This window comes from Podarcis erhardii (assembly GCF_964252035.2).
Source record: "Podarcis erhardii genome assembly, chromosome: 15".
Taxonomy (NCBI): domain Eukaryota; kingdom Metazoa; phylum Chordata; class Lepidosauria; order Squamata; family Lacertidae; genus Podarcis; species Podarcis erhardii.
In genome coordinates, this window is record NC_138505.1 from 38,977,923 (window position 1) to 38,994,414 (window position 16,492).

Genomic DNA, 16,492 nt, shown 5'->3' on the forward strand with positions numbered 1-16,492 from the left:
TTCCCTGATACTGCTATTCCCAGAAATGCACAAAGCGTCTTTGTGTACGAACCCTGTTAGGTAAAACCCATCTGTTTCAAAGCCTGTTTCTTGGGGCTACCTGAGTGAGAGCTCCATCCACCAGCCACTCTCCCCTTCATGTATCCTTAATATGATCAGCAGCCTGTCACTTTGCTGTGCCCCCCACCCACTCCACCCCCCAGATCTCAAAGGCCTGGGTAGCACACAGGACATTGGATGCAGTTCAGAACCCAGAGGGCCAAAATTGTTTGACACAGGATGCGCAGTGAAGTCGTATCCCATGGCAGATGGTTATCTCTACATTTTTAAATAAATAACATGTCTACTTCTCCTGTCATAATTACATTTCCAGACCACAAAAGACAATGCAATACAAAATGAAAATGTGCAGTAGCTGTTTTTGTTTTTTAATTTGCAAATATAACAAGAAAAAATGTTTTATAAAACATTTGCAGAGGACATTAATAAGAATACTGAATCAATCCCATTAATACAGGCACTCTGGTGGCCCAAACAGGTACCTAAACGAGATCAACAATTATAAGTCATTAGCGGCGAGTGCCCAGGAATTTGTGGAAACCAAATAATATTGTGAGTTTTAAGTGGATAACGTAATTCATGTTTTTGGGGCCTGTCAACGCCAAAAGTCGTGTGAAGTCGCAACAAAATCACACTTTGGTCCAACGAGTTGAGTTTATATAAACAGAAATACAGCTAAAAATCCAAACACACCCGAAGTAATGAGTAGTCAAAATAAACTTTCAGAAACCTTTAAAATGTGCATCACACCACGGCATATGCCAAGGTGAATGGAAAGATTTTTGAAAGGGTAATTTAGTGGCAAATTCAGAAGTGCTGGACCTCAGCGTGTCAGATTTCATCAATACAGGCAGGTATTATATACCCAGAAAAAGTAGCAGCCCCCACCACAATCCCAATTTATTAGGTTCAACGGTCAGTATGTAGAATACTGAGATGGCAAAGGGCTGTGTAGCAGTCGGCATGTTGGGATTTGGTTTCACATTCCTGATCATCCATGTGGCAGAACGACTGCTGCTGCTGCTGCTGCTGCTGCCGCCGCCGCCGCCGCCACTGGTGTAGAACATTTTTAGGTCCAACAGCCACATTTCCTTCGGGGGGGCACATGCCAATGTGGGGTGGGGGCCTGTGGCAAAAGCGGGTGGGTTAACAAACATAAATATTGCCTTTGCACACAGAGTCCCAAAGAAAGACATGCTCTCCCATGCTCTCCTTCCCAGCATGTTTGCACTCGTGTCTCAGTGACGTCGACTCTGGCTTGGTCATGTCCACAGAATCAAAGGCAGCAGGATCCCCAAGGACGTGGTCTATGGGGAGGTGGTTTCAGGCACCAACTTGTTGGTAGACCAACTCTGTGTTACAAAGATGACTGCAAATGTGCCTCGAAGGCTGACAGCATCAACGCTGCCGTGTGGGAATCCCTTGAAGACGACTGCAGTGCCTGGAGACAGGCATTCTGGTTGTGTATCCATAGCAGTGGCCAGAGGAGGCATGACCGCTGGGAGGAGCACAGAGAGAAGAAACACCATGTTACATCTGCAGCAACACAACCTTCATCTGCTCCAGTTCCAATGAAACATGTCTCTCCCATATTGGTCTCTACAGCCCAGTGGCGTAGCGTGGGTTGTCAGCACCCGGGGCAAGGCAAGTAATTTGCACCCCCTAACCTGTGGATTTGCGCCCCCTAACCCTAACCCCCAGATGTTGCGCCCGGTGCGCCCGGCCCCCCCTGCACCCCCCACGCTACGCCACTGCTACAGCCACAACAGGCTCTACAACCTTCTAACAGTTTGACTTCACCCGCAAAGGCGCACTCCTCCACTGTCTCTCAAGACAGAGGGATGCCAAGCAGACAAGGTGTGAACAGGGAACCAGGGAAGTATGGCTAGTATGGGAGGCAGGCAGTTCTTTGGCACTAGGATGAGATGCCCACAAGGGCCCTGGCTCAGGTTGCACCGGTCCTGGTGCTGTGGGATCTAACAGTGGTCCAGCATTGGGGTTGCTGATCCCCTAGTCACCAGCACCAGGCTCAGAACCGGGGAACTGGCTCTGCCTGTGACACTGTAGCCTCCAGCTTGGTGTGCTGCTGCTTGCTAGACTTCAGGCTCAGACCAGCTCTGTTGAACTCAGTGGGTTCAGCTTGGGAAACATACAGTGGTACCTCGGGTTACAGACGCTTCAGGTTACAGATGCTTCAGGTTACAAACTCCACTAAAGCAAAAATAGTACCTCGGGTTAAGAACTTTGCTTCAGGATGAGAACAGAAATCGTGCGGCGGCAGCAGGAGGCCCCATTAGCTAAAGCGGTGCTTCAGGTTAAGAACAGTTTCAGGTTAAGAACGGACCTCCAGAACAAATTAAATTCTTAATCCAAGGTACCACTGTACTGCACTTTAACGAAGCATTTTCAGCCCGCTGAAATGCCACGTCTCCTTACAAATTCAAATGACAGATAGGTAGCCGTGTTGGTCTGCCATAGTCAAAACAAAATAAAAAAAATCCTTCCAGTAGCACCTTAAAGACCAACTAAATTAGTTCTAGGTATGAGCTTTCGTGTGCATGCACACTTCTTCAGATACAAATTCAAATGAGTTTGCCAAAAAAAAAAAACCCCAACAACTTACTATTCAAAGTGCTGCATAGAAAGAGGTATCCAATCTCTCTGATTGTTTTCCTGATTCTCTGACTTCTTCTGTGCTAATCTGTCATAATCTGTGGTTAAATTTGAGAGCCTGGTTATCACCTCATACTATTGGTGGAGCAATGAGGGTGCCTCAGTTGCTCTGGTGCTCCCGCAGATGATGTCATTGTTCCTGCTAAAAAAAAACCTCCTCCTCCTCCACAATTGGTGGTAGCAGCCTATGAGATTGTGTCCCTTCAGTTTACAAAGGCTCATTGGAGGCTCATATTCTTTTGGTGCTCCTCCATGTTAAACATGGAACTAAACTAAGACAACAGGGAATGGGCTTTCTTCCTTTCTCCATTATGTGAGAGTTTTCTTTATGCAAGTGGCTTTTATTGTGGATTCAAAAACACAAAGGGTGGATATATATGGGCACGCAAGCACTCCTGCCTCCAAAGTAAAAACCATTTTGAAATCCCAGTTTCAGGAAAGCAAGAGGCAGCTTCAGCAAATATAAAATCAAAACAAATCACTTCAAAGCAGAGACCAATAGACTGAAACACCATCATAATGACCCATTTGGGGGGGGGGACTTTTACAGATCTAAATGACTTCAAGAAAACCACTGCATAGTACAAAGTTTAAAGGACCTGGGAAAATAGGAAGTGTCTTTGCATGGTCTTGAAAAGGGGTTAAGGAAGGTGTCAGGGGAACCAATCTGGCGAGAACCTCTCTTTCTTAGTTCATTTGGGCCACTTCACCATCTTTGTCTTAAGACACTTAAAGGCCCCAATCACTCCCTGGCCCAGTTTGGATCGCAAATGTTTTTTCAGTGACTCGAAAATGTCACTGAACTCTGAAAACACCTCTTGAATGTCTGGAGAGAGGATATTGGGTGGGGGGATGTGTGTGTAGGGGTAAAATTTGCAGCCATTGCTCCACCCCCTTTTGCCTCTGGCACAACCCACCACTGGTTATGTGGCCCCCACAAAAGTGACCCAAAGGGGAATGTGAACCTCAAACAGAAAAAGGCTTCCCCCTCCTCCCCATTGCCTAAGTTCATATATCACGGCAGTCACGGTTTTCTGCATCATCATCATCCTAGCAAAAGTGCCCCCACCAGGCCTAATGGGACCAAGCCTTCTGTGTGAGCCCTCTGCTGTCACTCCCAACCTCCCATTTCTACAACCCATCTCTGCCTCTTCCCAGGATTGCCCTCATGCTAGTCTAGGCTGCAGGCACTGGGTGTGGTCCTGAACCAGTCCCACATATCTCCTGCCTTTCTCAGTTGTCCTTGGCAACAGGGCCTGGTCCTGCTGTCCGGATGAAGGCCTGTCGCACACCTGCAGCAGGACAAGGCAGCTGCTGCATCCTGAGGGGAATTAAACTTCATCAGAGAGGAGGGTGGGGTGTTTTGTAGTGCTCCTCTCATTTAAACAAAACACAGTCTCCGCGCAAATAAGGAAAATGACTGCAACGTCAGGAAGGAGTGTCCTGAAGCAGTCTGCTCCATGATGTACTGCTTTCTATTTGCAAGGGGACGCGGGTGGTGCTGTGGTCTAAACCACTGAGCCTCTTGGGCTTGCTGATCAGAAGGTTGGCAGTTCGAATCTCCGCAACAGAGTGAGCTCCCGTTGCTCTGTCCCAGCTCCTGACAACCTAGCAGTTTGAAAGCAGACCAGTGCAAGTAGATAAATAGGTACCGCTGTGGCAGGAAGGTAAACAACGTTTCTGTGCGCTCTGGTTTCCATCATGGTGTTCCATTGCACCAGAAGCGGTTTAGTCATGCTGGCCACATGACCCGGAAAGCTGTCTGTGGACAAACGCCGGTTCCCTTGGTCTGAAAGCGAGATGAGCGCCGTAAAAGCCCATAGTCACCTTTGACTGGACTTAACTGTCCAGGGGTCCTTTACCTTTTTACTTTCTATTTGCAGGGGGCTTAGTTGTTTTTATAAGGGACGCGGGTGGCGCTGTGGGTTAAACTACAGAACCTAGGACTTGCCAATCAGAAGGTTGGCGGTTCGAATCCCCGCGACGGGGTGAGCTCCCATTGCTCGGTCCCTGCTCCTGCCAACCTAGCAGTTCGAAAGCACATCAAAGTGCAAGTAGATAAATAGGTACCGCTCCAGCGGGAAGATAAACGGCGTTTCCATGTGCTGCTCTGGTTCGCCAGAAGCGGCTTAGTCATGCTGGCCACATGACCCGGAAGTTGTACGCCGGCTCCCTCGGCCAATAAAGCGAGATGAGCGCTGCAACCCCCAGAGTCGGTCATGACTGGTCCTAATGGTCAGGGGTCCCTTTACCTAGTTGTTTGCATAGAATTGGGCTGCATACACACCATGCACATGGAAAGTACAAAGGATTTCCCTCTCCTTCCACGTTTTAGCAGGTAATACCCTTGCTGCTGCTGCTGCTGCTGCTGCTGCATAAAGGAAGGTGTGTTTTTTTTTACTTTGTCTGGAATTTCCTGTCCTATTATAGCTAACAAGAATGCTTCTGGTTTCTTGGGAAAGGTGCATTTGAGCATCTTCTTTAATCCTTCATAAATCATTCCCCATATTTTTTTTGAGATTGCCACCACATATGGATTAACGAGCCCTCATTGTCTAAACATTTTCAGCACAAGTGGGAACCTCTTTTGTACATTTTAACCAGTTTACTGGGTGTTAAACACCATCTGAAAATCATTTTTGGATGCTTTCTCTAATTGTACAACATGCTGAAAAATTTATCGTGTTGTTCCACAGTTTTTCCCATGCTGATAGTTCTATACTGTATCTGAAATCAGACACCCAGTGAATAATTGCCTCCTTCACCAACTCATCCTTTGTTTCCCATTCCAATAAAATGCTGTAGATTCTAGATAACAATTTGTTGTTCTTCCCACGAATTATTTTCCCAAATTCTGATTATTCTTCTGCAAACCCTTTCTCTTTGTCTTTCCTGAATAACTCATTTATTTGAAAATGCTGGAACCAATTTGTCACAAATTCTGTAGTTTCTTCCCTTTTTTTAGCCTTATCAAATCACCTTGGAATTGCAGAAGACCTTTGTAGGTTCCCCACTTGGGAACGGCAAACTTTTTACCGCATCTAAACTTTTGTTTGATGGTCTCAGGGGAGGGGAACAAATCTGCCATCTTCACCTCTCAGTCAACAGCCCTCAAAATGCCAACAGGGTCTACTGTTCCTGATTCCCAGTCTAATCTCTTCATTCATAAAACCCTCAATTATGTCCAACTGGGACAAATGGGAGGGGGTGGCAAAACAGACAAAATAATGGTTAGATTTAGAGATTATGCAGATAGACACCACCGCTTACAGCCCAGTTGGGATACAGCTCCAGACGTCGGGCATTAAAAGATTTTATTTTTATTTCTGTATGTGTGCGCTGTTAGGCCTCTCAGGCCTCCAGACCACCTGCTCACCCAAGAAATTAAAAATTGGGACAGATCCTGTATTTGGAGACACAATGGATTAGATCCTTGGTCTAATCTCCAGCAAGGCTGGGACCCAGAAGTAGAAAACTCAGCTGTAATCAGACATCCTTCGAAGAAAGCAAATGACCTCTTTGGCATGTCTCTGATCACTTGGTAAACAATTCCTCATGCCCCCATTTTACAAAAGAGAAGGAAGGAAGGAACTTTGTTAATTAAAGATGTCAGGGATCTTTTGCTGGAGTGGTAATGCCTGCAAAATACTAGATATATTATTCATTCATCCATTTGTTATTTGATTCCATTTAAGAATTGCTTCCCATGATATCTCTCAAAACGATTTCACAGCAAAAACACTGACAATAAGAACAATTTAAAAACAACTCCATATGCAAAACAGCTCCAAATGTAAAAATAATTAAAATCCTGTATGTCAAAAAGATTGCAAACCATTTCACATGTCAAAATGATTACAAATCCAGTAGAGATATAGGCTGGGATAATGAACTCTACTTAAAAGCTTGTTGAAAAAGCAGCATCCTGAGCAGGCTGCAAAAAAAAGAGAAAAGAAATAGAGACAGTTACGTTACATTATGGGAGGGAGTTCCAAAATTGTGTGTTATGAATGTGTTTCTTTGTAACCTGGTAGTAGTTGCCTATGTGAAACTGGAAACAGAGGATGAGGTGGGTGTGTTTCAGTTCATCCTGTTTTGAAAGAGTTACAGTGGTGCCTCGCAAGACGAAAATAATTCGTTCCGCGATGCTTTGTCTTGCGATTTTTTTGTCTTGCGGAGCGCGGATTCCCCGGGTATTAACGGTTTTACGAAAAAGGAAGCAAACCCGCAAGACGTTTTCGTCTTGCAAGGCAAGCCCATAGGGAAATTCATCTTGCGAAGCACCTCGAAAAACAGAAAACTCTTTCGTCTTGCGAGGCATTCATCTTGCGGGGCACCACTGTATTCTGTTCATTGCACAACAGAGAGGAGCTTTTGAAACAGGTTCTTGCCTGCAGGAGACAAGACCCAAGCTGTGTCCCCTATGGAGGCAAAATCCAGCACCTTCGTGTTTTGTCTCATGGGTCAAAGACTGAATAAATCCTGGTGAGAAAGAAGGAGAGAAATTTCTTGCAGCAATTGGAAAGGGGAGATGGCAGGTTCATGAGAGAGTAAAATGACTCCCACACCTACCCTTTCGATCTGCCCCAGGCCTCTCAGCAGCCTGTATGATGGCACTAATGCTGGGGGCATGGGCAGGATTGCCATCTTGCCGGACTTCCGGTCGGCGCCAGCGCTTAATGGCCGCTCTCTCCCCGAGCTCCGGAGAGAGGGCTGCTTCACGAGTTCAGGTCTGGCCGCTACGGCGAAGCGGGGACCCCTAAAATCACTGGCGCGGAAGCCTGTGAACAAGGAGACTCGGCGGGCACCATTTGCGCCCCCCCTTACTGCAAAAGAGCCTTTTTAAAGGCTCCGGAGGAGCATCGGGGGATCGTGCGGTGCTGAGAGTCGCTACCCAGCCCGTGGAGTGAAGCCGCGTCGCCATCAGCGGAGAGCGCCGATTCCTTCCTGAAATTTGGACTGAAATTGAATACCCGTAAGTAGGATTGGAAAACTTATTGGGACTTTAAAATAACTGAAATTTGGCTGAAAGTGGGGACGGTAAATAAAGGAAGTCTGCCTCCCCCGGACTGCATGAACTCTTAAAGCAACGGCATGAGAAGCTGCAATTGAAAGAAAAGTAATTTTGAATTGTTTGAACTGTTTAACCTAGACATTGAACCTGAACTACCCCCCCAGCAAGCAGGAGCAGGGGGGGATGAAAGAGAATTAATCTTAACCTGCATGAGAGGAAAACTAAGTGAAAACTCCTGCTGTCTCTGATTTTGGGAACGGACTGCTTGGGTGAAGCACTTTGACAGGGGACTGTCAGACAAGAATTGCTGCAAAGCGGTGACTTTATTGGATACAGTTTTCTTGGACTTTATAGAAATAACATTGTTGCAACTTAAAGACTGAAAGACTGTTGTTAAAAATTTCTCCCCTCTGAGGGCTTTGGGTTTCTTTGTTGCGCCTGCTTACTGGATACAATGATGCTCCCTCTAGAGGGCTGAAAGGTAACAGTTGTAACATAGACTGCTAAAATCAAGTCACTGGATTTTTCCACTCAAGCTGTTCCTGTGGGAACGACCTTGGGATATGAGTGGCCCTGCAGAAGAGATAGTAACAAGATCTAAGGTTAAAACACAAAAGAAAAGGGCCTCAATAACAGGCTTACTGTCAACAGGCGCAGCTGGACAGGAGAAGGGAATAAACGCATTTATGGATTCAGTGACACAAGCATTGCTTAAAATAAATGAATCTTTAGAAAATTTGACAAAGCAGAGTACAGAGAATACTAAACAATTGACAGAACTTTCAACAAAATTGGACTTGAATACTAAGAGCATTACATCTAATACAGAGACTATAAATAAATTGGTCCAAGAAAATGCTACAATTCGAAAAATTGCGGAAGATGCTAAATTAACTGCCGAAACCACTCAGGAAAGTTTAATACCAGTGTGTAAGAAGCTTGACCAGCATGAGGCGGCCTTGTCTTTATGGGAGATGCAACAGAAAGAGAAGAATTTAAGATTTAGGTTGGTCCCTGAAAGTGAAGGGGACAACTTAGTGGACTTTCTCACAAAAGAACTTTCAGATTTTTGGCAGGTAAACTTAGAGGAAGAAGAATTTAAGATAACAACCGCCTTCAGATTGGGTAGAAGGCAAGGTAGGAAGATCCCAAGGGATTGCCTGATAACTTTGAGATCTAAAGAGGAAAGAGATAAGATACTAAACTTGCATTACCAGAGAACTCTTCAGATTCAAAATGCCTCTGTGCAGATTTACAAGGACATCCCTAAATACATTCTGGAGGTAAGAACATACTTTAAGAACTTGGTTGACCTGCTGAAGAGGAACAACATACCTTTTAGGTGGGAATTTCCACAAGGTTTGTCTTTTAACTTCAAAGGAAAGAAAGTCAAAATAAGAACAGTGCAAGATAAAGAACAATTCCTGGACAGAAACGAGGAGGACCTTTTGAAAGGAGTGTTAGAATCAACGTCGGAAACAGATCTTGGAAACTTGACTTTTGGACTCAAGTCACCAACGGAAGAAGACCAGCCGCAGGGAGCGACTGGAGGCAACTAAATAACAATGTCTCTGCAATTTCTAACTTGGAACTGTAATGGACTGAACCTTCCCAGAAAAAGGCGTGAGGTTTTTCATATTTTGAAAAGAGAACAATTGGATTTGATATGCTTACAAGAAACCCACGTGACAAGGGCACATAGAAGATTGCTTATAAATAAAAGATTAGGACAGGAATTTATTTCGTCGGACAAAGTTAAAAAAAGAGGAGTGGTGATCTACGTAAAGGAGAAGTTGACCCCAAAATTGATCTTTAAGGATGAACATGGAAGGATTTTGGCAACTGAGATACAAATCCAAGGAGAAAAATTTTTGATAGTTGGCATTTATGCACCAAACGAAGGGAAGGCAGAATTTTATAAGAAATTGCATGAGACATTAATGGACTATCTGGATTACAAGGTGATTTTGTTGGGAGATATGAACGGCGTCGTTTCTACTAACATGGACAAAGCTCAAAGACAGGTGGTCTCTAAAGAGGGGAGACTACCTAAGACCTTTTTTGAAATGACTGAAAATATGGACTTGATTGACATCTGGAGAACAAGAAACCCTCTTGAAAGAGAGGGAACATTCTTTTCAGAGGCACAGATGACATGGACAAGAATAGATCAAATTTGGATTACTAGTGGAATGGCTCCAAGGAAAAAAAAAGTGGAAATCTGCCCAAAAACAAGCTCCGACCATAACGCAGTGAAGATGGAAATGAAACTGACAACAGCTGGCTCCTTCAGATGGAGAATGAATGACACCCTATTCAGAGATGCTGAGATTTATAAAAAGGCCCAAAAAACTTTGAAGGACTATTTTGAGATAAATCTGAGGACAGAGGTGGAGAAAAGAGTGATTTGGGACGCAAGTAAGGCTGTGATGCGAGGTTTCTTTATACAACAGAATTCTTTAAAGAGAAGGAAACAAAATGAGAAGAAGGACAAGATTTTGGAAAAAATAAAAGAAGGAGAAAAGAAACTGAGGTCTAAACCAAAGTCTCATGAAATTTTGAGAGAAATCAAGTTTTATCAGATGCAGTATATGGAATTGATGAACCATGAGATAGAATGGAAAATCAAGCAAATGAGACAGAGGACATTTGAATCAGCGGACAAATGTGGGAAACTTTTAGCATGGCAATTGAAGAAAAGACAGAAACTGAACACAGTCACAAGCTTGGAGGTGGATGGAAAAAACATTTTCAAACCAAACGGGATTAGCAATTGTTTTCAGAGTTATTTCAGAAGGTTATATGCACAAGGGCCTGAAAATGAAGGAGATATAGAGGACTTTCTTAAGAAATATGGATTACAAAAAATTTCGCAGCAAAGTATGTTGATTTTAAACGAGAAAATAACAGATAAAGAAATAGAGGGTGCCATTCAAAATATGCAATTAGGGAAATCTCCAGGGCCAGATGGACTAACCTCCAGATACTATAAAACATTGAAGGACTGGTTAATACAGCCGCTTAAGGAGGTTTGTAACGAAATACTAGAGGGGAAAAAAGGCACCTGAATCGTGGAAAGAAGCTTTTATCACATTAATACCAAAGACTGAAACTGAAAAAAATCAGATTAAGAACTACCGCCCTATATCATTACTAAATGTGGATTACAAAATATTTGCTGATATTTTGGCAAAAAGACTGAAGAGAGTGTTAGTGGAGGAGATTCATAAAGATCAGGCAGGCTTTCTCCCAGGAAGACATTTATCAGAGAACGTAAGGAATATAATTGACATTATGGAGCTGTTAACTGTAAATATTAATACAAAAGCGGTGTTGATTTTTGTGGACGCGGATAAAGCCTTTGACAATATTTCTTGGAACTTTATGAAAAAGAATCTCCACGGGATGGGGGTAGGCCAAAAGTTCGAAAATGGTATAGGTGCAATATATTCTGAACAAAAGGCAAAGTTAATTGTAAATAATGTGGTAACTGATGAACTTTCCATAGAAAAAGGGACACGGCAAGGGTGCCCAATATCCCCATTACTTTTTATATCTGTCCTGGAGGTTTTGTTGAATATGATTAGGGGGGACCAGCTGGTAAAAGGAGTTCAGGTCGGAGCCAGACAGTACAAACTGAAGGCATTCGCAGATGACTTAGTATTGACTTTGCAAGAGCCGGACACTAGTACAAAGAGAGTTTTAGAGTTAATTCAAGTCTTTGGTCAGGTGGCAGGATTTAAGTTGAATAAACAAAAAACTAAGGTTTTGGGGAAAAAATTAACAAATGCTGAAAGAGAGAGTTTTCAAAATGAAACTGGATTAACGGTGGCAAAGAAAGTAAAATATTTGGGGATTAATATGACATCCAAAAACGTGAATTTATTTAAAGACAACTATGACAAATGTTGGACAGAGGTAAAGAAAGATCTAGAAATATGGTCGAACTTGAAGCTTTCCTTGTTAGGCCGAATTGCAGTGATCAAAATGAATGTATTGCCTAGAATGTTATTTTTGTTTCAGACACTACAAATTGTGGATAAACTAGATTGCTTCAAGAAGTGGCAGAAAGATATATCTAAATTTGTCTGGCAGGGCAAAAAGCCCAGAATAAAATTTAAGATACTTACTGATGCAAAAGAAAGAGGGGGGTTTGCCCTGCCGGACTTAAGACTGTACTATGAATCGGCAGCTTTCTGCTGGCTGAAAGACTGGCTACTTCTTGAGAATGCAGACACGTTGGATTTGGAAGGATTTGACAATAGGTTTGGTTGGCATGCATATATATGGTATGACAAGGTTAAAGTTCATAAGGGTTTTAAAAACCATATTGTCAGAAAAGCATTATATAACATTTGGATTCGATATAAGGATTTGCTGGAAAATAAAACTCCTAGGTGGCTATCACCTATGGAAGCTAAGGAGGTGAAGAAACTTAACATGGAACCTAAATGGCCAAAATATTTTGAAATTTTAGAACAAGAAAGTGGTAAATTTAAACTACAGAGCTATGAGAAAATAAAGTCTAAAGTACGAGATTGGCTCCATTATTATCAAATAATGGAGACTTTTAAACAAGACAGGAAAATTGGTTTCCAGGTGGAGAAATCGAAACTAGAGACAGAATTGTTAGAACCCAATACTAAGAATTTATCAAGAATGTATAACCTATTGCTGAAGTGGAATACAATAGATGAAACTGTTAAGTCAGCTATGATTAAATGGGCACAGGACATAGGTCATGACATTATGCTTGCGGACTGGGAACAGTTATGGACCACCGGTACTAAATTTACGGCATGTAATGCCTTAAAAGAAAATATTATGAAAATGATTTACAGGTGGTACATGACCCCAGTCAAGCTCGCGAAGATTTACCATTTGCCCAATAATAAATGTTGGAAATGTAATGAAGCCGAAGGTACCTTCTTTCACCTTTGGTGGACCTGCCCAAGGATTAAGGCCTTCTGGGAAATGATTTATAATGAAATTAAGAAGGTACTTAAATGTACTTTTCAAAAGAAACCGGAGGCATTTCTCCTGGGCATGGTTGGCCAATTGGTTTCAAAGAGGGATAAGATTTTCTTTATGTACGCCACTACAGCAGCAAGGATTCTTCTAGCAAAGTATTGGAAGACACAAGAATTACCCACACTGGAAGAATGGCAGACGAAAGTGATTGACTTTATGGGACTGGCAGAAATGACCGGCAGAATCCGCGACCAAGAGAAAGAGACAGTGGAGGAAGATTGGAAAAAGTTTAAACTATATCTTAAGAACTGTTGTAAAATAGAGGAGTGATAAAATGTCAAGGGGAAGGAAGACGCAGAATTGCAGCTAAAACTGTTTGATGATTTAAGGTGAAATTGAGAATGACAATGAGTTTAAATTTAATTGGCAAAAAGGGTTGTTGAAAAACTGTAAAAAAAGGATGCAAAAAGGGTGATGTATGGGGAAGTCCGAGAAACGAGGCGTATGAAAATGAGGTTAAGAAATGATATTTTTTGTGTGTGTTTGTATTTGTTGATGTTTGTGTGTTGTTGTTTAGTGTTAAAAATTGGAAAATTAATAAAAAATTATTAAAAAAAAAAAAAGGATTGCCATCTCGCCCTCAGGATTGTGGGTGCCCACCACCGCAACACGGACGTGCAACGTCACACGCACCTGCCTGCACATAGTGCGTGTGACATCACACCCACTACATGCAAGCATGCGCGTGTGACGTCGCTTGTCCGTGTTGCAGTGGCCACTGGCGGGTCCTCTTCCTCCTCTCAGCAGCCAGCAAGGGCCCCTTTTCCGTGGGGAGGGGCTCCCACTTGGAGGTAGAGAAACTCTGCCTCAAGGTCCGAGCCCCCCTGGAGAAGGGCGCCTTGCTTGCTGGCTGCGGAGGGCGGAGCTGAACTGCTTCTGTCTCGGAGGCAGCACCACTGCTGCTGGCCGGCTTTTCTCATTGACTTAGTGGGTGCCCAAGGTGGCTCCTGTGGGCCTGGGTGGGCACTCCTGGAGCAAAGAGGTTCCATGGAGGATGTGAGCACCTGTGGTCAAATAACGAAGGTCAGCAAGACCCAGTGGTTTGTGGTAGCTTCCTTCTGAGAAATCGCCATGATGGGTGAAGTTGGGCTTGTGCAGGATTATCCTGCTAGCTTTCCCATCATCACAGGTGAGCCCAAGTGACACCTTCCATTGTGCTTTGGGTGTTTTGGACCACAACTTCAGTCACCTCTGACCACTGGCCATACCAACAAAGGCTGATAGGGGCTTGTAATCCAAAACCTCTTTTCTGTTGGGAAAGGCAGGCTCAGCATGTCAGGCTAGGATTCTGGAGGCCAAGAATTGCTGTGTCGTCTGATATGTTCACCCACAACTTAACACACAGGAAGCTGCCTTATACCAGGGTTTCAGGCAGGGGAACTCTGAGCCCTACCCAAAGGGGTCACAGTTTGAACCTGGGATCAAATGCTTTGCCATTGAGTGACAACCCCTTCCCACTCAGGCCATGCAGCTCTGTGGGTGAAATTGGGACAGTGGTTATTCTTCAGCTGAACTCTACCTCACAGGGTTCCTGTGTGGAGAAAATAAGTGCAAAACAATCAAAGGTGGCACCTTACAAGGGCGCCGACTTCAGCCCCAGTTTATGGGTGCCCAACGGTGCCTGTGATGTAACGTGACGTTAGTGCGCCACAGCAGCACTTCCAAGGTCTTGCTGGGCCTTAGAGGTTACGGCAGAGGTGTAGTGGGAGAGCCAGTGTGGTGTAATGGTTAAGAGCGATAGACTCGTAATCTGGTGAACCGGGTTCACGTCTCTGCTCCTCCACATGCAGCTGCTGGGTGACCTTGGGCTAGTCACACTTCTCTGAAGTCTCTCAGCCCCACTCACCTCACAGAGTGTTTGTTGTGGGGGAGGAAGGGAAAGGAGAATGTTAGCCGCTTTGAGACTCCTTAAAGGGAGTGAAAGGCAGGATATCAAATCCAAACTCCTCCTCCTTTTCTTCCTCCTCCTCCTCCTCCTCCTCCTCTTCTTCTTCTTCTTCTTCTTCTTCTTGTGAGGCCTCCAACGCAACTTCCGGTTTCTACCAGAACTCATGTTGGACGTCTGGCAGGGCCTTGGGCATCGCTTCCAATCGGAGGTCACGTCCAAGCAGTGGAAGAGCTTCATGCTCCGGCACTGGGGGGTGGGGAGCAGGTGGGAGGAGGGCTGGTGCACATCCCGGGGGCATGGCACCCCACCCCCCACCGCAGTGGCACCCCACCAGGATCACACTGCCGGGGGGGGGTGCACTCCCCCTGCACTCCTCTTCCTCCGCCACTGCGTCTAAGGCCCCGCAAGATCTCTGACGTGACTTCTGGTAGAAACTGGAAGTTGTGTCAGAGGCTTCGCAGGGCCTCGGACATCGCCTGGGAAGTCGTGTCAGAGCCCAACGGTGTGTGTGCTAAGCCCCCACCCCCAAAAATGGGGGGAGCCTGGGGGCCTGGGGTTGGCACCAGTGGTGCCTTAAGATCCCTGGAGGAAAGGAAGGAAGGAAGGCAGGAAGGAAGGAATGAGAACACAGAGTGTCCCAAGAACATTCCATTTAGTTTCAAGATGAGCAGGTGACAGCAAAGGTTGCAAGGTTTTTAGCTGGAGCAATTAGAATAAGATCCACTATTTGACTATTGATTCAAAACCGAAAATGTATTCTATATAATTGACTTTTTATTTTTGTATATCATATTGTTGTTTTATTGCTATGGCCATTGGCTGCCGCAAATAAAGATTCATTCATTCATTCTACATTTAGTTCAGCAGGACTTACTGCTAGAGATGCAGGATAAATTCAATTCAGTTCTCATTTAAAGCAGAATAGATCAAATTTTCACTTTCCAAGACAACTGGAAAACTGAAAATCCATACTTATCCAATGCATCTCTCTAGCCAAGCAATGTTTACAAGAAATGCATGTATTAGTTGAAAGTGTGCATAAAAATGCATATATTTGTGAAAGTAGCATACAAAAATAAATTATATTAGGAAAAGTTGCTTGCAAAAAGGTGTACCTTAGTCAAAACCTCATGCAAAAATGTGCTTATTAGGGGGAATTCACCCTAAAATGCTTAAGAGTTTTCACAAAGTATTTTTAAATAAAAAAAAATTTAAAAAATCACAAATGTGGAGAACTTAATTTGAGACCGAAAAAATGAGAACATAATGTAAGTCCCTAAAAAGAGCCTGCTGGACCAGGCCAATGGCCCATCTAGTCCAGCATCTCCTTCTCACCTGAGGGCAACAGTGCTGTGCCAACCTGTGATTCCTAGCAAGTGGCACTCAGAGGCCTCCTGCCCTTGCCAGAGCACTGAGAAATGGAGATGTGGCGCTTGCCCTCCTATGTGTGTGACATCATACTGGGTTCATAGGGAAAGGGTTAACTAATTGTAAAATGACTAACCAGTGGGAACCCAGGGGGCAGAGTTAACAGTGTATAATATTTAAGCACAGAGGTTTTTGGAGGAGTTAGGAGTTAGAGTTGTTGAGAAGACAGTCTGGAGTTAGGAGAGACAGAAAAGAAAAGTCTGTGGGTTGGGCTAGTCTGGTGTGAGAGAGTGAGAGAATTTCTTAAGAGGAGTCAGTCAAACAGTTGAGATAATCAGTCAGAAGGTATTAGGAAGGTATAGGCCAATAAAGAAACTAAAGTTAAGATACTGGCAGGAATATTATCTGAGAAACCATAAACTTGTTAATGTTTGTAAAATAAACCTGGTTTTTTTGGT